This window comes from Periplaneta americana, chromosome 6 (assembly GCF_040183065.1).
Source record: "Periplaneta americana isolate PAMFEO1 chromosome 6, P.americana_PAMFEO1_priV1, whole genome shotgun sequence".
Classification (NCBI taxonomy): domain Eukaryota; kingdom Metazoa; phylum Arthropoda; class Insecta; order Blattodea; family Blattidae; genus Periplaneta; species Periplaneta americana.
The window spans coordinates 11,254,781-11,277,592 of record NC_091122.1 but is presented as its reverse complement, the minus strand read 5'-3'; the positions used below and the strand labels follow the sequence as shown (position 1 = coordinate 11,277,592).

Below are 22,812 nucleotides of genomic sequence, written 5' to 3'. Positions count from 1 at the left end.
AATTTCGATAGGAGAAGACACGCTATTGTTTTGGCGCTTTTATAGACTCAGACCTGTTACGAAGAAAAGATCGATTGTCTCGTAGAAACAGAGTTGTTTTGAATTTCGATAAGAGAAGACACGCTATTGTTTTGGCGCTTTTATAGACTCAGACCTGTTACGAAGAAAAGATCGATTGTCTCGTAGAAACAGAGTTGTTTTGAATTTCGATAAGAGAAGACACGCTATTGTTTTGGCGCTTTTATAGACGCAGAACTGTTACGAAGAAAAGATCGATTGTCTCGAAGAAACAGAGCTGTTATGAATGTCGTTAAGAAAAAACACGCTATTGTTTTGGCGCTTTTGTAGGCGGAAAACTGTTACCACAGTCTAGTATATATAGTCACGAAGCTCAATACGTAGTAAATATGCAAATATTAGATAGTTGCTCACCACTAGGATCGCTAATATCGCCTCATTACAGGCAATGCAAAATAGTACCGGCACAGTCTATTGTTTCTAGCACCCTCAAAACTCAAGCTTCGTGACTGTATATAGTAGACTGTGCTGTTACGAAGAAAAGATCGATTGTCTCGTAGAAATAGAGCTGTTATGAATGTCGACAAGAAAAAAACACGCTATTGTTTTGGCGCTTTTATAGACGCAGAATTGTTAAGAATTTCGATAAACAAAATGAAAGATAAGCGATTTTCTCATAGAAACAAAACTATTACGAATTTCGATAAGAAAAGACATGCGATTGTTTTCGCGTTTCTACAGAAGCAAAACTGTTAAGAATTTCGAATAAAAAATAAAAGGCACGCGATTTTCTCATAGAAACAAATCTGTTACGAATTTCGATAAGAAAAGACACGCGATTTTTTCCGCGTTTCTATAGAAGCAAAACTGTTAAGAATTTCGATTAAAAAAATAAAAGGCACGCGATTGTTTCCACGTTTCTTTACAAGCAAAACTGTTACGAATTTCAAATAAAAAATAAAAGACACGCGATTTTCTCATAGAAACAGATCTGTTACGAATTTCGATAAGAAAAGACACACGATTGTTCTGACGCTTTTATAGACGCAGAATTGTTGAGAATTTCGATAAAAAAGAAAGACAAGCAATTGTCTAGTATAAACAGAACTGTTACAAATTTTGATAACAAAAGAGACACGATTCTTTTAATGCTTTTATAGATGCAGAATTGTTGAGAATTTCGATAAAAAGAAAGACAAACGATTATCTAGTATAAGGGCAATTCCAATGAAAAGTGGACATGATCGATGAAAAAAAAAGTTCTGTTATTAAAACAAAAAATTACCCTCCAATTAAGGGATGATCTGTAGTTTCTAAAACAAGAGTTGACAATAATGTGTCACATGACATGCTGCCATATTGCTTCATTTCATTAATGACATCAGAGCTTCGGTTGGACACTGACTATTATCACTGAATATCTTCTGTTCTTTTTTGGAAACAAAGGTATGGAACTGAAACTAATGTGGTACTGAAGTCAAGCTGAGGAAATGTACTTTCAGAATTGCTATGTCGATAAGTAGTGTGGGGTGTGGTTTATGGATTTATGAAAGCATTAAAATAACACATATTTGATGTTACGTCAGTTACGATTTTCGATAATTTTTTTTTATATTTCAACATTCAAGATAGATATATGTGTAACAATTACCAGATTTCTAATGGATTATGTAATGATTATGGAATGGTATGTCATTTGTTCGTAACTCATTTACTTTGGTAGTTATGAACTGTAACAGACGTAACATACTTAATGTAACAGACGTAACATAGTTTATGTTGTACTTGTAGCATTAACAACATATGCCCCATAACCTATAAATGCAAAATAAGCTTCTTTTCCCCCAGATGGACCATATGCCTATAGAAAATACTAAAAAGAAACCAATGACACCTGCAGAAAGAATGAGAAAATACAGATCCAGATTGAGTGCAGAAAAGGCTGAAGAAATGAGGAAGAAAATGCAGAAGACCAGGGAAATAGAAGATCTGGATGGAATCGTAGCTGAAGGCGAGCAGAAGCAGCGAAATCAAGAAACAGAATGGCAGAAATGCGGAAACGTAAACAAGCAAGTGACAATCAACAGACAACTGACAGCAGTCCCTCAAAATCATTTGCGTCACCACAGTCCTTTGGCAAAGCTCTGCAAAGAGCGATGAAAGTGCAACCCCAGTCTCCAAGAAAGAAAGAAGATGTAGTGAAAAAATTGTCTCGATCTTTTGGATTTATAAACCGAGTGACACACAGAAGGCTACCTGATGAAAATCCAGAAACAAGGTTGTTAAATTTTACGAAAGTGAAAACAGGAAGGAAAGAAGACAACTGTGCAGAAGAGAATTTTAAATATGAATGTCATGGAAGCATACAGACTTTTTAAAGAAGAAAATCCGAGACTGAAATAGGGAAGTCAACTTTTGCTAATTTAAGACCAACTCAGTGGATGGCTTAGGTGGTGCCATAAAAGGGCTGTGTGGAGAGCAATCCTTCAAAGGAAAATCACAATCACAAGTGCTATGGAATTCTTTATGCTGCACTGGCAGTGTCTGAGAAAATCAAAGTTATCTGCAGACAGCAGAAGCAACGTGAATGGTCGAAGACTAACACTGCCCCCATTCCTGGTCTTAAGAATTTCCACTATTTTCTACATGATTCTACAAGGAATGTGTTCCAAGCTTGTGAAATCAATACTAAAGAATACCAGAGACCATTTAAGGATATGTATGTCTCTCGCCACCAGATACAGAACAGAATGTAGGCTTGAATACTATATTTAAAAGAGATGATTTTGTTGTAATTAATGAAAATAATTTATTTTATGAGATTGTGACTGATATCAATGGGAATGGAGAGTTCCGTGTACGGGTTATGCATCCAGCCGGATGTGGATGGGTATGGCCACAAATGGAAGATGAAATATGGTACTCACCTGATGACATTGTTAGAAAGATAAATGCACCTGTACCTGGCAATACAAGAGGATTCTTTTCATTTTCAACATAAATATTCAGTTGTTACGTCCGTTACAATTGTTGAGTTACGTCCGTTACGCTTATATTTCCTTGAACAATGCCACGGTAATCAGAGTGGTATACTTTTAAAATAGTACCACCATAACATGTATGATGTCTACTTTAAAGTAAAAAAAAATTGGAATAAATATCTGCTGTACTTTCAGAGAAATCAGACATTTAATTTAGTGTAGAAATTACCTTGTCCTTTCTTTGTTACATCCGTTACGTTTCAGCTATATATTATTATATAAAGACAACAATGGTTAGGTCCATTCACACTTCATACATTCATGCATTGGTATTAGATACATTTGTGGTAAAATTTGTTTTTATAGATGTGTATTAAGTTCGAAACAATCCAGATGTTTTACCCAAATAACAGGTCTGAGAGTTACGTCCGTTACATTGGAATTGCCCATAAACAGAACTGTTACGAATTTCGATAAGAAAAAACATGCGATAGTTTCCGCGTTTCCATAGAAGCAAATCTGTTAAGAATTTCGATTAAAAAAAAAAAAAGACATGCGATTTTCTCATAGAGACAGATCTGTTACGAATTTCGATAAGAAAAGACACGCTACTGTTTTGGCGCTTTTATAGACGCAAACTCGTTAAGGATTTCGATTAAAAAAAAAGTAAAGGACAACCGATTGTCTCGTAAAGTAGCCACGTTCAATTAGTAGGCTAGCGGTGTCAAAGAGGACGGAAGCTTTGTAGTTTCAATAATTTTAATTATGTCGCGCTGACCATTGTCGTCAAGTCTTTTGAAGGCCGCTCCAATACTCCACGCGGAGTGTATATATAAACCAGAGTTGCAAATTTTAGCAGTGTGTCTTGTTCCATGTTATGTTAATATATAGCAGCAACAAACAAGACGTGACATCGTCGCATTTTCATTTTATTATCGGTGCATGCAATAAAGACCTACAAATCTTAAAACGAATGCCGCTGCCTAATAATTAAACGAGACTACTATACAAACAGAACTGTTACGAATTTCGATAAAAAAAAAGAAAGACAAGCGATTGTTACCGCGTTTCTATAGAATCAAAACTATTAAGAATTTTGAATAAAAAATAAAAGACACACGACTTTCGATAAGAAAAGACACGCGATTGTTTTGACACTTCTATAGACGTAGAATTGTTAAGAATTTCGATAAAAAGAAAGACAAGCGATTGTCTAGTACAAACAGAACTGTTACGAATTTCGATAAGAAAAGACAATGATTGTTTTGACGCTTTTATAAACGCAGAATTGTTAAGAATTTCGATAAAAAAAAAAGACAAGCGATTGTTGTAACTTTATCACAGAAAGAGTACTGTTAAGAGACAACTATTGATTGCTGCAACGTTTCTAAAGAAGCAGAAGTTTAGATAGGCTAATTTAAATCGATAGACTCGCGAGTTGCAGGTCGGAACTGAATTTCGGGGGCCGGAGTACTTTCCCATAATGGCTGTCTCCACTTTCCCACGCAGCTCGCCGTGCCTTACTTTCTGCGCGTGTGGGAAGTGGGCTGAATTCAGATCTAACCTGGATTCTGCGAGCTATAAAGCACTAATTGCATGCATTAGTAGCTAGTCATTTGTTTTCTTTCCCTTTTTATGAGGTTTCAGATGTTCTCCAACCGCCTTCCCAGACTACGTTGTCATGGACACGCGCTATCAGCGAATGCTATTTGCAACTAGTGCAAGACAAAACAACAACGATTTTGCTCTTCGAAAACGGAAACTGGTGTATGAGGGAGGATACTTGATTGTGTAATTGAAGGTCACGTGTTTGATGCTGGTAGTTAGTTTAGTTCTTCTCTACAGGCTGTAATCTGGCGGTACAAAGAATGAATTTCGACATTACGAACGCAAAGTGTGCAATTCAGCGGTTGAACTCCATTATTCACGCTTTTCTATCCTGACAGGCATTTGCAACACAAATTAAGGATGCATTTCTCAACAGGAAATTAGAATTTTTAGTAACCTAATCAAAATGGTGAAGTGTTGGCAAGAACCGAAACCAAGAAACATTTAAAAATTCTGGAAATAACCACCATGCCGTTTAAATTCTCAAATATTCTACAGTCCAAATTCTTTGCAAACCTTGATTTCAATCCATGCGAATCTTCTAAGAAAGAATGTCTTATATTTTCTTCTTTTCTCCATGTATATTGTTTATTTCCCCCTTAGTTCATCCCTCCACTTATTCATTAGAATATCACGCCTATTGACCAGTCCACATATCGATTCGTCTATTCATTTAGCTATTTGTCGGCCATTTAAACCTATGTCCATTCATTTAGCTATTTTCCCCTTCATCTAGCCATTTGTCCCTTCATTTTGCCATTTGTCCCTTCATTTAGCCATTTGTCCCTTCATTTAGCTATTTGTCCCTTCATGTAGCTATTTTTCTCCTTCATTTAGCCATTTGTCCCTTCATTTTGCCATTTGTCCCTTCATTTAGCCATTTGTCCCTTCATGTAGCCATTTGTCCCTTCATTTAGCTATTTGTCCCTTCATTTAGCCATTTGCCCCTTCATTTAGCTATTTGTCCCTTCATTTAGCCATTTGCCCCTTCATTTAGCTATTTGTCCCTTCATTTAGCCATTTGCCCCTTCATTTAGCTATTTGTCCCTTCATGTAGCTATTTTTCTCCTTCATTTAGCCATTTGTCCCTTCATTTTGCCATTTGTCCCTTCATGTAGCCATTTGTCCCTTCATTTAGCTATTTGTCCCTTCATTTAGCTATTTTTCTCCTTCATTTAGCCATTTGTCCCTTCATTTTGCCATTTGTCCCTTCATTTAGCCATTTGTCCCTTCATTTTGCCATTTGTCCCTTCATTTAGCTATTTGTCCCTTCATTTAGCTATTTGTCCCTTCATTTAGCCATTTGCCCCTTCATTTAGCCATTTGTCCCTTCATTTAGCCATTTGTCCCTTCATTTAGCCATTTGTCCCTTCATTTAGCCATTTGCCCCTTCATTTAGCCATTTGTCCCTTCATTTAGCCATTTGCCCCTTCATTTAGCCATTTGTCCCTTCATTTAGCCATTTGTTCCTTCATTTAGCCATTTGTTCCTTCATTTAGCCATTTGTTCCTTCATTTAGCCATTTGTTCCTTCATTTAGCCATTTGTTCCTTCATTTAGCCATTTGCCCCTTCATTTAGATATTTGTCCCTTCATTTAGCCATTTGCCCCTTCATTTAGCCATTTGCCCCATTTATTTAGCCATTTGCCCCATTCATTTAGCCATTTGCCCCATTCATTTAGCCATTTGCCCCTTCATTTAGCCATTTGTCCCTTCATTTAGCCATTTGCCCCATTCATTTAGCCATTTGCCCCTTCATTTAGCCATTTGCCCCTTCATTTAGCCATTTGTCCCTTCATTTAGCCATTTGCCCCATTCATTTAGCCATTTGCCCCTTCATTTAGCCATTTGCCCCTTCATTTAGCCATTTGTCCCTTCATTTAGCCATTTGCCCCATTCATTTAGCCATTTGCCCCATTCATTTAGCCATTTGCCCCTTCATTTAGCCATTTGTCCCTTCATTTAGCCATTTGCCCCTTCATTTAGCCATTTGTCCCTTCATTTAGCCATTTGCCCCATTCATTTAGCCATTTGCCCCTTCATTTAGCCATTTGTCCCTTCATTTAGCCATTTGCCCCTTCATTTAGCCATTTGTCCCTTCATTTAGCCATTTGTCCCTTCATTTAGCCATTTGCCCCTTCATTTAGCCATTTGCCCCTTCATTTAGCCATTTGCCCCTTCATTTAGCCATTTGTCCCTTCATTTAGCCATTTGCCCCTTCATTTAGCCATTTGCCCCTTCATTTAGCCATTTGTCCCTTCATTTAGCCATTTGCCCCTTCATTTAGCCATTTGTCCCTTCATTTAGCCATTTGCCCCTTCATTTAGCCATTTGCCCCTTCATTTAGCCTTTTCCCCCTTCATTTAGCTATTTGTCCCTTCATTTAGCCATTTGCCCCTTCATTTAGCCATTTGTCCCTTCATTTAGCCATTTGTCCCTTCATTTAGCCATTTGTCTCTTCATTTAGCCATTTGCCCCTTCATTTAGATATTTGTCCCTTCATTTAGCCATTTCCCCCTTCATTAAGCCATTTGCCCCTTCATTTAGCCATTTCCCCCTTCATTTAGCCAGCTTGAGTTGTAGATCGGCCAGATCGAAAACCAAATTGATGTTTGTGGCATTTTAGGCAGCATAAAACAGCTTTCAAACGTTCATATTTCATGTGAAGTTATGTAACTAGTTTTAGTTTATCCCTACAGAAAAAAAAAATAGGCATTTAACCTAAAATCCGAGATCTATTGATAACGTATGTAGGTTATCTGTATGTACAAAGTGGGTCAAAAGTCGCTTTCCCTAATATTCGTTCCTAGGTCTCATACTTGTACACATATAAGTTACAATATCACAACTTGAATAAACGAATTGATTATGTAATAAGTGGTGGGTTGACAACCATGTTCATGCGTCAACTGTTTTTCCGATGTCATTGTTGTTGTTTTGTTTTGTTGGGTTGCGTTTTTATGGAATAGCTGCTAGTTTTTTTGCAATCAATCGCAAATAAAAAAAAAAGATGTATTTAGGTTTCGGTCAGTTAATAGCATAGTAATTGCTTGGCTTTTACTTTTTTTTGTATCGTAAATAATAATCTTTAGTTTTTTATTTAAGTCCGATTTTTGTTTTAAGACACAGAACAACGTGTTTCTGTGCTGCAATGATGGAAACAAAGTAAGAACACTGCATTGGTGATCGCGGATTTTGAGACAAGATTTCCTGATGTTCAACCGCCATCACGCAAGATCTGTGTCAGTTGCGATAGATGATCGAAAAGTCATTCGTGAAAATCGATTAAAATCGTGAAATTAAGTTCTGCCATCTGTAAATCAGTGTCTAAACCTTGTGAATTGTGTATCGAGACCTCCATTTTGAACAAAATCTGTAAAGAAATGTGTAGTCAAATCTAAATTGAATGCAATTAAACGTAAGGAAGGGTTTGGAGAAAGCGACTTTTGACCCACCCTGTATATATAGTAAACATTTTTATTGGGACATTATTTTCTCTTTGTACTAATCCCTGTAACATGCATGACATTAAAATAACAGACGACCATAAATCTGAGAAAATCTCAAACCCAATTACAATAAATTTCTTAGTAGCTCTCTGTTAGCTTATATGTACGTATGAAACATTCCCACAACGTTGCGTTCACTAATTAACCTCTGCAATTGATAAATGTTCGTTTGTAGCAAGGGGCAAGACCCACTGCGCTAGTGTTACACATTAGACAGCTTCCGTGTTCCCATTTCTCCGTCCCTTGATGCTTCCACTCGTCCCTCGTGCTTTACTTTTCTTTCTCTAGACCTGATTACGAGTTATTTATGGTTTTTCGTCTCTTTTCTGAAGGCACTTGTTACACTGGTCTGATGATTTGAATTTCCGCCGCATTCCTGGGAATTATGAGTGGACATAGCCCACTTACAATTGTCATTAGTATCCAAGCAACGGGCCGCAGATAGATGAAGAAACAAAAGAAAGCAGACTCCTGCCTGGGATTGAGTTAATTAAGTGTAGGTTACCTCATTCGGTGTGGAACCTAGATAGAAAACCTCGTTCGTAACCTAGCAACGAGTTACAGATCTATGTACAGAGTGATTAATTTATATAGAACTAACACATTTCTTTCTTGCCTTCTTTCTTTCTTTCCTTCCTCCTTTCTTTCTTTCCTTCCTTCCTCCTTTCTTTCCTTCCTTCTTCCTTTTTTTCTTTCTTTCTTGTGTTCTTTCTTTCCTTCCTTCTCCCTTTCTTTCTTTCCTTCTTCCTTTCTTTCTTTCCTTCCTTTCTTTCTTTCCTTCCTTCCTTTCTTTCTTTCCTTCCTTCCTTCTTCCTTTCTTTCTTTCTTTCTTTCTTTCTTGCTTTCTTTCCATTCTTTCTACTTTCTTTCTTTCTTTCCTCCTTTCTTTCTTTTTTTCTCTCTTGCTTTCTTTCCTTCTTTCCTTCTTCCTTTCTTTCTTTCTTTCCTTCTTTATTTTCTTTCTTTCTTTCTTTCATTTCCTTCTTTCTTTCCTTCCTTCTTTCTTTCTTTCTTTCTTTCTCTCTTTCTTTCTTTCTTTCCTTCTTTCTTTCTTTCCTTCCTTCCTCCTTTCTTTCTTTCTTTCTTTCTTTCTTTCCTTCCTCCTTTCTTTCTTTCTTTCTTTCCTTCCTCCTTTCTTTCTTTCTTTCTTTCCTTCCTTCCTTCTTTCTTTCTTTCTTTCTTTCTTTCTTTCCTTCCTCCTTTCTTTATTTCTTTCCTTCTTTCTTTCCTTATTTCTTTCTTTATTTCTTTCTTTCCTTCCTTCTTTATTTCTTTCTTTCTTTCCTCCTTTCTTCCTTTCTTTCTTTCTTTCTTTCTTTCTTTCTTTCTTTCTTTCTTTCTTTCTTTCTTTCAAAACGAATGATGCTAGCCACAATTTGTTATGCCTCAAATGTAGAGTATCTTTGGGAGATTACTAACCTCTATAACAAATGTTGAAAATTCTTTATTTATTCGGCTGGAAATTCACTTAATGACCAGTTTTTAACGTCAAATTAAGCAGGAGTTTTGATTCCCTGTCACGAGATGCGCAGTTGTTTATTCTTTATTCTGTACATTTATTGTTATCGAAATTATTATTCTTTTAGAGATCCAGTTGTTTCCAATTTGTTTACCAGTACCAGTATTGTGTTTCTTTTGGGAGGATTGCGAACACCAAATTCTCTCTGGTATGCCCTTTGAGTAGCTGTAATTGAATTCGTAATCCAATATTGCTTCACAAGGAAGAGCCGTTGATTTAATGTGTACTGCATTTTCAGTGACTAAAAATCACCCTGTATAAATATTAAGGCCATAAAAGGAAGTAGGCCCCAATATTTAAGTAAAAATATGACGTTAGCTCTTCAATTATGGACTGGTATTAGAATTCTTAGTTTGATATTAGCCTTCGAAAAGATTAAAACATATTTGGATCTCAGATGATTCTTTCTTTGCCAATCTTACATCTAGTCTGTCTCTTTTATATTAATAAACAGAGACCGGAACTTTGGCAGAATGCCTTTTTAAATGTGTTAAATCTATCTTCATTTTGAAAGTAAATCTGTACGAATTAGGCCTATACCTTTGTGATTGAAACGTCACAGTTTTACGTTGCCCTTTTGTGCCTTTTTTAATATAAATGCTTAATTTACAAAATAAGTGCTCTATTTTGTTAACCTTAGTGTATAGATCATGCACTAAAAATTCCATTTCCTAGAATAAAAATTGTAAGAGCCTTTACATTTCTAACCTGACGAAATGTGCTGAAAAAAAAAAGTGCGAGAGAAAACAGCTTGTAAAATTTTCATGTAATTAAAATTCAAGGGTGGAGACGTTTGTATGTTGCGTAATATTTATGCTTTCGGGCACCACGGAGCATTAAAACTTGCTCAACATACCCAAGTTTCATAACTGTTCAGTTAAGACCAAATCTCGATTGGCAGTACTAAAAACTTCATCTCAACCCAATCGCTGTCGAAGACTGACCACTTCGTTCATCTCTGTTGTGATATTCCAACTTATCCATCCTATCGGAAGCCAGCTTTTCGTCTTCAGCCGCGGAAATGTTCCGCCACTCCGAAATTAGGACAATTCTTTGCTCGCTTCGCAAATTAGATAACATCTGGAACTGGCGTTCTGTTGTAAGACATTCCTTTCAACAATTACTTGTGTTTTCTTGCAGGCGCGATGCCAAAAACACAATACTAGTTACATAACAGGCGGTGGCGTGAACCCCTTGTGCAACCCAGGGCCTAATTATGATCGAATAAAAGTCCACAATGCAAAGCGCTTACATTTTTGCCTGCCACACCCACCATTGATGCCTGCCCTCATCCTTCTTAGGAAATTTGGCAACAGTGCAGGGCAGATGTTGAGGATATACTGAGGTACAATTTGAATTGTCTTACCCGTTTGGAAAATTTCTACGTATTTCATGCTGCATTCTTATTCACTTACAAATGGCTTTTAAACAACCCGGAGGTTCATTGCCGCCCTCACATAAGCCCGCCATCGGTCCCTATCCTGAGCAAGATTAATCCAGTCTCTATCATCATATCCCACCTCCCTCAAATCCATTTTAATATTATGCTCCCATCTACGTCTCGGCCTCCCCAAAGGTATTTTTCCCTCCGGCCTCCCAACTAACACTCTATATGCATTTCTGGATTCTCCCATACGTGCTACATGCCCTGCCCATCTCAAACGTCTGGCTTTAATGTTCATAATTATGGCAGGTGAAGAATACAATGCGTGCAGTTCTGTGTTGTGTAACTTTCTCCATTTTCTTGCAACTTCATCCCTTTAAGCCCCAAATATTTTCCTAAGAACCTTATTCTCGAACACACTTAACCTCTGTTCCTATGTGAAAGTCAGAGTGAGAGTCCAAGTTTCACAACCATACAGAACAACCGGTAATATACTGTAACTGTTTTATAAATTCTAACTTTCAGCTTTTTTGAGACCAGACTGGATGACAAAAGCTTTTCAACTGAATAATAGCAGGCATTTCCCATATTTATTCTGTGTTTAATTTCCTCCTGAGTGTCATTTATATTTGATACTGTTGCTCCAAGATATTTCAATTTTTCTACCTTTTCACACGATATTTTTTTATATTTCCATTTCGTGCAATATTGTGGTCACGAGACATAATCATAAGCTTTGTCTTTTCGGGATTTACTTCCAAACCTATCGCTTTACTTGCTTCCAGTAAAATTCCCGTGTTTTCCCTAATCGTTTGTGGATTTTCTCCTAACATATTCACGCCATCCGCATAGACAAGCAGCTGATGTAACCCGTTCAATTCCAAACCCTCTCTGTTATGCTGGACTTTCCTAATGGCATATTCTAGAGCAAAGTTAAAAAGTAAAGGTGATAGTGCATCTCCCTGCTTTAGCCCACAGTGAATTGGAAAAGCATCAGACAGAAACTGACCTATACGGACTCTGCTGTATGTTTCATTGAGACCCCTTTAGATATATCTTAGATATGAGAAGATTTACTAATTTTATATAAATTCACCCCTTTAATTGGGGGTAGTTTCTTTTACATAAACGTAATGACCGTTTGCATATAAAGAAGTTATGTTACCTGTAACTACTGTAGAAAGTTTGTTGAAAATATCTTAGATATGAGAATAGTTACTAATTTTATATAAATTCACCCCTTTAATGGGGGTAGCTTCTTTTACATAAACATAATGAGAGTTTATATACAAAGAAGATATGTTACTTGTAACTACTGTACAAAGTTTGTTGAAAATATCTTAGATATGAGAAGAGTTATTAATTTTATATAAATTCACCCCTTTCAGGGGGGTAGTTTCTTTTACGTAAACGTAATGAGAGTTTGTATATAAGACGATATGTAACTACTGTACAAAGTTTGTTGAAAATATCTTAGATATGAGAAGAGTTACTAATTTTATATAAATTCATCCCTTTAATTTGGGGTATTTTCTTTTACATAAACATAATAAGAGTTTGCATATAAAGAAGATATGTTACCTGTAACTACTGTATAAAGTTTTATTAAAATCTGATACGGAAAAAGTAGATAATTTTGTCTAAATCACCCCCTGGAAGAATTTCTTTGAGAGCTTGTATACAAAACAAATGTGTTACCTGTAACTACTGTACAAAGTTTCATGAAAAACTGTTAGATGAGAGGAAAGTTATTAATTTTGTTTAGTTAGACTTACGTTTTGGACCACTGCATTGGCGGTATAGAGTAGCTGCCATTAAGCTAGTTAAAATACCTTTTTAAACCACATCTTAGGTCCGCGGACCACGGGCTGGGAACCGCCGATCTTGTGTATCTGTAGACTTCATGGCATCAAGGAAGCTTAGATCGTTGCTATAGAAACGTCAATTTTAATAAAAAAAAAAAAGAAAACCGTGCACCTGAAGACTTATCCACAGTTCAGCATTACGTTGCCATGACAGCCGATTATGTACGCGTTGTTGATCGTTTTCGAAGTGTCTCTTACCTGACGCGGTGGGGGGAGTGGAAGCAGCGGGGGAGGGGCGGGAGATAAGCGACCGGCAGCAGTGATCGTAGCGCCGTGGTGCGGGACGGTTGTGTTGCCGTGAAGTGTGTCAGTCCGTGTGATTCCGTGGTGATGTTGGTGATTTGTGTGCTACGACGAGTGCTTCTGTGTTAGACACGTTGTGTAGTAAAACAAGGGTCAGTTTTATTTCCCTTTGTGATAGCAACTAAGTGTTTCAGTGAAGTATTTCTTTTCGGCTACATTTTAAAAGTAGTTTTGTGCGATTTTTTTAGAGCAGGAAATATGTTGGTCCTCCTCTTCCAATCCAAGGATGCCGATAAATTTATTTCATTGCATTATATTTTAACAAAGCTTTATTTTAGAGGTTGTTTTGAGTTTGTTTGGTGTTATTACTGTTAATACGTGTATATAGGCTATCTGATTTAAAACTCCCTTACTACTAAGATTTATTTCGAATCATCCGTCCTCAAGTGAGGTTGACCACTGGGATCCGGAATTAACAAACAGAAAAGATAAAGGGAAATGAAACGAGTAAAATAATGATCCGATTTGTACATTAAAACAAAAATTTACGTGTTAACATATAGATGATAGTGTAGAATTTGAAGAGAGGTCTTCAGAATTTCCATTACGATCTTCTGAACCTCATAAAAGGGAATTTGAAAGTATTTAAGGATATCACATGTAAATTTTGGTAAACAACCCCTTATAAGACATATATGGAGTAACGGTGGAATGAAAATTTAATGTTCTGAAAATCCTTCTATATAACTGCTTTATCCACCACAAAATATCTTAAAATTTTACTGAAAACAAACTTAAATTTCTTCCGTTACTTTTAATTCTTCGGTATGCAACAGTGATAAGAAAAATAATGCAAGGGACACTGGTGTACTTAAAAACAATTCTGCCCGTAGGACGAATTTTCTGTCGCAAATTTTACGACACCTTTCTGGGGGCTACATTTTAAAAGTAGTTTCGTGCGATTTTTTTAGAGCAGGAAATATGTTGGTCCTCCTCTTCCAATCCAAGGATGCCGATAAATTTGTTTCATTGCATTGTATTTTAACAACACTTTATTTTAGAGGTTCTTTTGAGTTTGTTCGGTGTTATTACTGTTAATATGTGTATATAGGCTATCTAATTTAAAACTCCCGTATTATAGCTTATAAGACATATAGGGAGTAACGGTGGAATGAAAATTAGGATGAAAATATAAATTTTCTGAAAATCCTTCTATATAACCTCTTTATCCACCACAAACTATCTCAGAATTTTACTGCAAACAAACTTAAATTTCTTCCGTTACTTTTAATTCTTCGGTAATGCAACAGTGATAAGAAAAATAATGCAAGGGACACTGGTGTACTTAAAAACAATTCTGACCGTAGGACGAATTTTCTGTCGCAAATTTTACGACACCTTTCTGGGGGATACATTTTAAAAGTAGTTTCGTACGATTTTTTTAGAGCAGGAAATATGTTGGTCCTCCTCTTCCAATCCAAGGATGCCGATAAATTTATTTCATTGCATTGTATTTTAACAACACTTTATTTTAGAGGTTGTTTTGAGTTGTTCGGTGTTATTACTGTTAATACGTGTATATAGGCTATCTAATTTAAAACTCCCTTACTATAGCTTATAAGACATATAGGGAGTAACGGTGGAATGAAAATTACGATGAAAATCTAAATGTTCTGAAAATCCTTCTATATAACCGCTTTTTCCACCACAAAATATCTCAGAATTTTGCTGCAAACAAACAAACAAACAAACAAACAAACAAACAAACTTAAATTTCTTCCGTTACTTTTAATTCTTCGGTAATGCAACAGTGATAAGAAAAATAATGTAAGAGACACTGGTGTACTTAAAAACAATTCTGCCCGTAGGACGAATTTTCTATCGGAAATTTTACGAGTCCTTTCTGGGGTCGAATCCCAGCCTCTAGCGGAAATCACGTAAGAGACTGTAATTTTTAAATATCTATATTTCTCTATTTTTTAAATTAAAACAGCATTACTAACAAGAAATGGGGTTCAGTAATCCCTCAAATCAATTAATTTTATTTCTTGTTCCTTTTCCAAAACCTTGAGAAACGGTGAATCTTCGTTCCTGCTACGCACAATAGACGGGAGAAAAATCCTACAGTACTTAAATATTTCAAAATAACCTCAAAATTGTAGCACGCCACCTTAGAAACACGATATGATCACTGGGCAAGCTGAAACCCACACTACCTGTCTCAAATACATTCGTTTTTATAGCTTATACCCGAGCGATGATTTTCTCAGACATTTTCACACGAAATCGTCACATAATCCAATTTATATTTCAATATTCACTGTATGTATATTTGTAAAGTTATACCATCTCATCACGCAACACAAATCAAACGTCAGTCTCGTGTGTGGTGCGTAGCGAGATGGAAGATTCAATTACTAATCATAAAAATAAATTGAATTTCTTTCCTGCCGTTGCTAAGAAAATATTGTAACTAACGCTGGGATACTTAACAAATGAAAGAGCCCGTTTCGTTTGCGTTAATATTTATTTTATATGAACTCTTATTATAAGAAACGCGTTTCCATGGTTACAGAAAGATTAATCTCTCATATTCTACTCGATTTTGTTTCTGATATCGTAACAGTATTAATAATTTGAGCTTTATGGTTAGAGAAGCAGTAATATTCGCTTGTTTATTTGGATTTGTCCCTCATAATGAAATAACGCTTTTATTTGATTGTAATTGTCCTTTCAATTTGCGACTTCAGTGAAACAGTTTCACATATTGTGTCGATCTATGGACAGTAGCTGCAGCAAATATGTCTATCTGCATTACCTAAATAAAATGAAGGAAATTCTGTGTTAATTCTTAACGCCGTTGATAAAGTATCGATCTGTTCAATTAATTTTACTTGGTTTGATTTCTGAAACTGTATTAAGGTTAATAAAAAAAAGAGGGTAGTTAGGGATGTATAGTTTATTAACCTGAACAAGATTTTTTTTTTTTTTTCAGAATTGCCTCCCAAAAGAAGTTTTCGTACTTCTTTTTACCAAAAATTATTTATAAAATTTGTAGTGGTAGTACCCCAGTTAATTTTCCCGACTTTATGCAATTTTTTTTCGTTAACATTCATTTGTCACAAGATATGCCGTGTCGTTTCCACGGTAAAAAAACAAAATCAACCTTATTTTATTTTCGTTATATTATTTAATCTTTTTCATTTTGTAAAAGCAATAAAATGAAGGGTTTGACAAGAGATATTAAAGTCCACACTTATAGAGTAAAGGTTAGCGCGTCTGGCCGCGAAACCAGGTGGCCCGGGTTCGGATCCCGGTTGGGGCAAGTTACCCGGTTGAGGGTTCCCCCCCCCCCTCAACCCAATATGAGCAAATGCTGGGTAACTATCGGTGCTGGACCCCAGACTCATTTCACCGGCATTATCACCATCTCTTTCAGACGTTATATAACCTAAGATGTTGATACAGCGTCGTAAAATAACCTACTAAAAAAAAAAAGAGACAGTATGTTTTTCTCATTGCCTTTCAAGAATAAAAGATATTTTCGCCCCTATCATTACTGTTGAAATTTGTCGATTCAGAGAAACAGGTTAACATGAATGGTTTACATTATAGTAATCCCAGCTTATTTTTTCGCATTTGTCTAATTAAAATAAACTATTTTCAAGCTATTTTTCTGAATCACTACTAAAAGGGCTTGCGTTGTTTGAAATCTATAAGATACCAATTAAAAACAAACATTTTTATACACTATGTTTGCGATAAAATTGTAGTTTCATTTGTTTTATAAGAAATGTCGTTTCCATGACAACATTTTGGTACAAATATTAATTTATAACACATTAATCACTCCATTAACATGTGTACGGTATACCAGTCAATACAGCTCTTCACAAATACCGTTTCCATGGCGACAAATGGCTGTAAATATTTTATCATGTCTTAATCATTTTTTAACGCGTGTATTTATGTCAATTAAATTTTTCACAGATTCTAATGAGTTTTGTAATGGACGAAGAAGTTTGTTTCGATTGCTTTATTTTCTCTAGACATTTCTGATTATATCATTACTGAATTATGGCCATAAAATTAGTTTACCGACTTTGAATAGCCTCCATCATTTAAAATGACGGAGGAAAATAATATTTATTTATCTAACGACTTTACGGTGCTCATCCATGGCATAAATTATGATAACGTTTTCCAAATCAAGTTCCGCTTACGTCAGTTCCTAATCTAGCTACAACTAGGGTGTCGTACGGGACATTCTATAGAACTTCCTTTGTTAACCGGCAAATTTCTAGTCATAATTTTTCCAGGTGTCAAAATTCGAATACCGAACAACATAAAACCTCTTATTACCTGAGAAATATTGAGGTACTGCATAATTATGTTATTAGATAAAACAACAATTTTGTTGCAGGAGATATGGAGATGTGGAGGCAGAATTTACATTGTTTTAATCCTGGAATATGATGGACTGTATTTCTATCCAGCCATCTGAATTCTTTACCAGCTATTTAATAACGAGAGAAAAAAAAAATCTATAGCATCTGCTTGGAATCGAAGTCGTGAGCTTTCAATTCGTAGATTTGTCACTGACAATCTGGGAGTTGAACTGTGAATGGTGACCGTAAAAATATTTCAGACGCTTCCGGGAATCGAAGCGTTAAAAAAAATAATATTCCATAAGTTCCCTGTACCAACTGAGCCACGTCTGGGAGAAACCACAAGGAATGTGACACCGCAGCGTGAAAACTATTTCAAAGGGAAAGTGGCCTAACTCACAATCGTTTTCTACGCTTTTCCTAAATTCATCGCATGCTTTCTTCAAGTCGTACAATATCTAAAAAATTCCCACGATAACAGAAAATATTCTGAATTGAACCTGTAATATAACTCAGCATTGAAACTATCACAATTTAATATTCTTTTAACAAGTCAATTTCTTACATTTCACGTGTGCGTTAGCCCACTTTTACACTGAGTCACACTATTGTTGCTGTACGAGTCGAGAGAGTGAAATGCACGGAGTGGAATATTGCTTCACGGGTGGATCACATCCAGGGAACAAGACCGCATTTCGCGAGGCATTTGTTTTCTTATCTGTACAAGTTTTCGCTAATTTATAACAATAGACGTCATGCAAATCTACCCAATGCGGTAGCGAATGTACCATCTGATGTAACAGTCCAGGCATTGAAATATTTTCCGCATTTCTAGATGGCCTTGCGTTAAAATTCGTTGCTATGGTGATCCTGATAGCTTGCTGCAATAGTTTTATATGGGCATTTTATATTATAAATCTATAACGAACCTTCTTTTGTCATAGCGGAATTTAGACAACGTATATAATACGACTTACTTACTTACAAATGGCTTTTAAGGAACCCGAAGGTTCATTGCCGCCCTCACATAAGCCCGCCAGCGGTCCCTATCCTGAGCAAGATTAATCCAGTCTCTATCATCATACCCCACCTCCCTCAAATCCATTTTCATATTATCCTCCCATCTACGTTTCGGCCTCCCTAAAGGTCTTTTTCCCTCCGGTCTCCCAACTAACACTCTATATGCATTTCTGGATTCGCCCATACGTGCTACATGTCCTGCCCATCTCAAAAGTCTGGATGTAATGTTCCTAATTATGTCAGGTGGAGAATACAATGCGTGCAGTTCTGTGTTGGGTAACTTTCTCCATTCTCCTGTAACTTCATCCCGCTTAACTCCAAATATTTTCCTAAGCACCTTATTCTCAAACACACTTAACCTATGTTCCTGTCTCAGAGTGAGAGTTCAAGTTTCACAACCATACAGAACAACCGGTAATATAACTGTTTTATAAATTCTAACTTTCAAATTTTTTGACAGCAGACTGGATGATAAGAGCTTCTCAACCGAATAATAACAGGCATTTCCCATATTTATTCTGCGTTTAATTTCCTCCCCGAGTTCATTTATATTTGTTACTGTTGCTCCAAAATATTTGAATTTTTCCACCTCTTCGAAGGATAAATCTCCAGTTTTTATATTTCCATTTCGTACAATATTCTGGTCACGAGACATAATCATATACTTTGTCTTTTCGGGATTTACTTCCAAACCGATCGCTTTACTTGCTTCAAGTAAAATTTCCGTGTTTCCTTAATCGTTTGTGTATATAATACGACTAACTGTGGTAACTTTCGAGGAATATCACTTTTGTTGACGTCGTACAAAATCTTGTCCAATATTCTTTTAAGAAGATTAACTCCATATGTAGATGAAATTATTGGGTATCATCAGTGTGGTTTTAGGCGTAATAGATCAACTATTGAGTAGATATTTTGTATTCGACAGATAATGGAGAAAAAATGGGAGTATAATTGTACAGTACATCAGTTATTCATAGATTTCAAAAAGGCATATGACTCGATTAAGAGAGAAGTTTTATATGATATTCTTATTGAATTTGGTATTCCCAAGAAACTAGTTCGATTAATTAAAATGTGTCTCGGTGAAACGTACAGCAGAGTTCGTATAGGTCAGTTTCTGTCAGATGCGTTTCCAATTCACTGTGGGCTAAAGCAAGGAGATGCACTATCACCTTTACTTTTTAACTTTGCTCTAGAGTATGCCATTACGAAAGTTCAGGATAACAGACAGGGTTTGGAATTGAACGGGTTACATCAGCTGCTTGTCTATGCGGATGACGTGAATATGTTAGGAGAAAATCCACAAACGATTAGGGAAAACACGGGAATTTTACTGGAAGCAGGTAAAGAGATAGGTTTGGAAGTGAATCCCGAAAAGACAAAGTATATGATTATGTCTCGCGACGAGAATATTGTACGAAATGGAAATATAAAAATTGGAAATTTATCTTTTGAAGAGGTGCAGAAGTTCAAATATCTTGGAGCAACATTAACAAATATAAATGACACTCGGGAGGAAATTAAACACAGAATAAATATGGGAAATGCGTTTTATTATTCGGTTGAGAAGATTTTATCATCCAGTCTGCTGTCAAAAAATCTGAAAGTTAGAATTTATAAAACACTTATATTACCGGTTGTTCTTTATGGTTGTGAAACTTGGACTCTCACTTTGAGAGAGGTACATAGGTTAAGGGTGTTTGAGAATAATGTGCTTAGGAAAATATTTGGGGCTAAGAGGGATGAAGTTACAGGAGAATGGAGAAAGTTACACAACACAGAACTGCACGCATTGTATTCTTCACCTGACATAATTAGGAACATTAAATCCAGACGTTTGAGATGGGCAGAGCATGTAGCACGTATGGGCGAATCCAAAAATGTATATAGATTGTTAGTTGGGACGCCGTAGGGAAAAAGACCTTTAGGGAGGCCGAGACGTAGATGGGGAGATATTAAAATGGATTTGAGGGAATTGGGATATGATGATAGAGAATGGATTTATCTTGCTCAGGATAGGGACTAATGGCGGGCTTATGTGAGGGCGGGAATGAACCTCCGGGTTCCTTAAAAGCCAGTAAGTAAGTATATAATACGAGTATTTTGGTTGCTATGATACGATTCATACTAAAACTGACATAAGGTAATAGTTGTGAGGTTAAATTTATGTGTTTTTTTATTAGTAATTTAACATTAGAGTCAGTGTTGTGTCCCATTAGCAATGTCTAATGTCAACTGTAATTTGTTTGGATACGAAATCGTGCACCATTGATTGTTACAAGTAAACAATTTTGCAAGTAATTGCGTAAGAAATACGGTGTATCTGAAAACATGTTTTTTTGTTTGTTTCTTAATTAGTGAACTCTTTTGTAGGCCTATATGTAGTAGATTTAATGAACCCTACTTACGCAAACTTGATAAAAAAAATATATTACTTCCCCCCCCCCACTCCAAATTCTGGAGAAATAGCCTGAAAGTGGGTCTCGTGTGTACAGTTGTGAAATTACATAGCATTCTTTTCAGAACAAAAGAACGTCGCTATTGTCATTCGTGTGTACGGTTGGTTTGTTTAAGCTGCAATGACATCGTTTCCAAGGAAACGAACTTAAGAATTGGATTGCTCTTGAATTCTTCGTAATGTGGGATTTGATAGCATTTGTTTTACGTTACATTTTTGTTTATTGTAGTACACACTTTTAAATGAAAATTAATTGCAATTTAAATTGAATTCTTGGTAATGTGGGATTTGATAGCATTTATTTTACGTTACATTTTTGTTTATTGTAGTACACACTTTTAAATGAAAATTAATTGCAATTTAAATCAAATTCTTGGTAATGTGGGATTTGATAGCATTTGTTTCCCGTTACATTTTTGTTTATTGTAGTGCACACTTTTAAATGAAAATTAATTCAATTTAAATCAAATTCTTGGTAATGTGGGATTTGATAGCATTTGTTTTCCGTTACATTTTTGTTTATTGTAGTACACACTTTTAAATGAAAATTAATTGCAATTTAAATTGAACGTTTTATTTTTATCTTTTCTTGTGTTGATTAGGAATACAATTTTTTTCTTCCTTTTTTATATTTGAGGTTTTTGTAGAACCTTCTGAACTCCTTTGACGTAGTAATAGAAGACTTTCTAGTGACGTAAGAGCACATCTTTTAACAACACGGAACATGGAATTATTAATAAACATTTATGTCCTAGATTGGGTTCAAAACCGTGACCACAGCTTCCATTGCTATGTTATTGTTTAATTCTTGTTGATTTTTTAAAGTCTTTTAATGTGAAATATTTCTCAGCTTATCATAGAGAAAAATTGAAAGAAAAAATACGTTACCCCTTATAGGAATTGCGTTTATGCCACCCGCAATGTATTCGTTAGTTAAAGAACTTAATTTTTCAATATGGCCCAGGTTATGGTTCTACTACAACATTGATCAAATGGAATGCGCATTCTATATTTTTATATTAGCTAATTGATACTCAGTTTTGTTTTAATATTTTAAGAGGTTATGTGCATCACAACATTTCTTGAAAGAAATCACCCAGCCATACGGGATCTCGTCTCTTTATACAGGCATTTCCAACAATAACAATAATAAGTGAATAATGTATTTTGATGATTCTTTATTGCAGTGACTTTTATTTTTGTACAAGGGCCATGTTAAAAATAGTTCCTGTAAATCTGTGATATTGGTGTCAGATGAACTTGGAAAAAGATTCACTTAAATCGTTTTTTAACGTGTAAAAGCCTAACGAAAAAATAAAATTTAATTTTAATTGAATAATAGTACATTATGCAACGAGCCTATAATGATAGTAATTAAGACGCGAGTATGTTTGTTTATGAAACGAGCGCAAGCGAGTTCCATAATTTTCATACGAGCGTCGTAATTACCATTATAGGCAAGTTTCATACGACTCTTTATGCTCGACTATAATTCTAACTTGAAATTATTCATAAGTATTCATGTTATGGTTATCTAAGTGAGGAGCGGAAGTGACCTTCTAAATTGTGAGATGTGCGCAGACGCGAAAGTATTGATTTTTTCCGAGGAACGAATGTCATTGACCTTGATATAATGTAGAGAGTAAACTAAATTTTGATCTTGATATAACATTGAAATTAAATTAGACATTGAAAAACAAGATGACAAATTGAATTTATTTGAATATTATTTACAATTAACGCTAATTATTACAGTAACAGAACATAACCTTCTGCGACAGTATTGGATTTCCAGCCTCCGTGACGTTTCGCTAGT

The 22,812-nt window shown here is 35.7% G+C and overlaps 1 protein-coding gene across 10 annotated transcripts in view; it reads left to right on the top strand.

Moving 5' to 3' along the window:
• Positions 1-22,812, top strand: part of LOC138700988 (partitioning defective 3 homolog) — a 467,315-nt gene that overhangs the window by 215,224 nt on the left and 229,279 nt on the right. For 9 of the 10 annotated variants that reach the window (XM_069827458.1, XM_069827457.1, XM_069827456.1 and 6 more), the window contains exon 1: positions 13,121-13,279. The exons of the other annotated variant lie outside the window; for it this stretch is intronic. The gene's annotated coding sequence lies outside the window, so the exon portion shown is untranslated. Of the gene's footprint in view, positions 1-13,120; positions 13,280-22,812 lie in introns of those variants that run through there. 10 annotated transcript variants of the gene reach the window in all.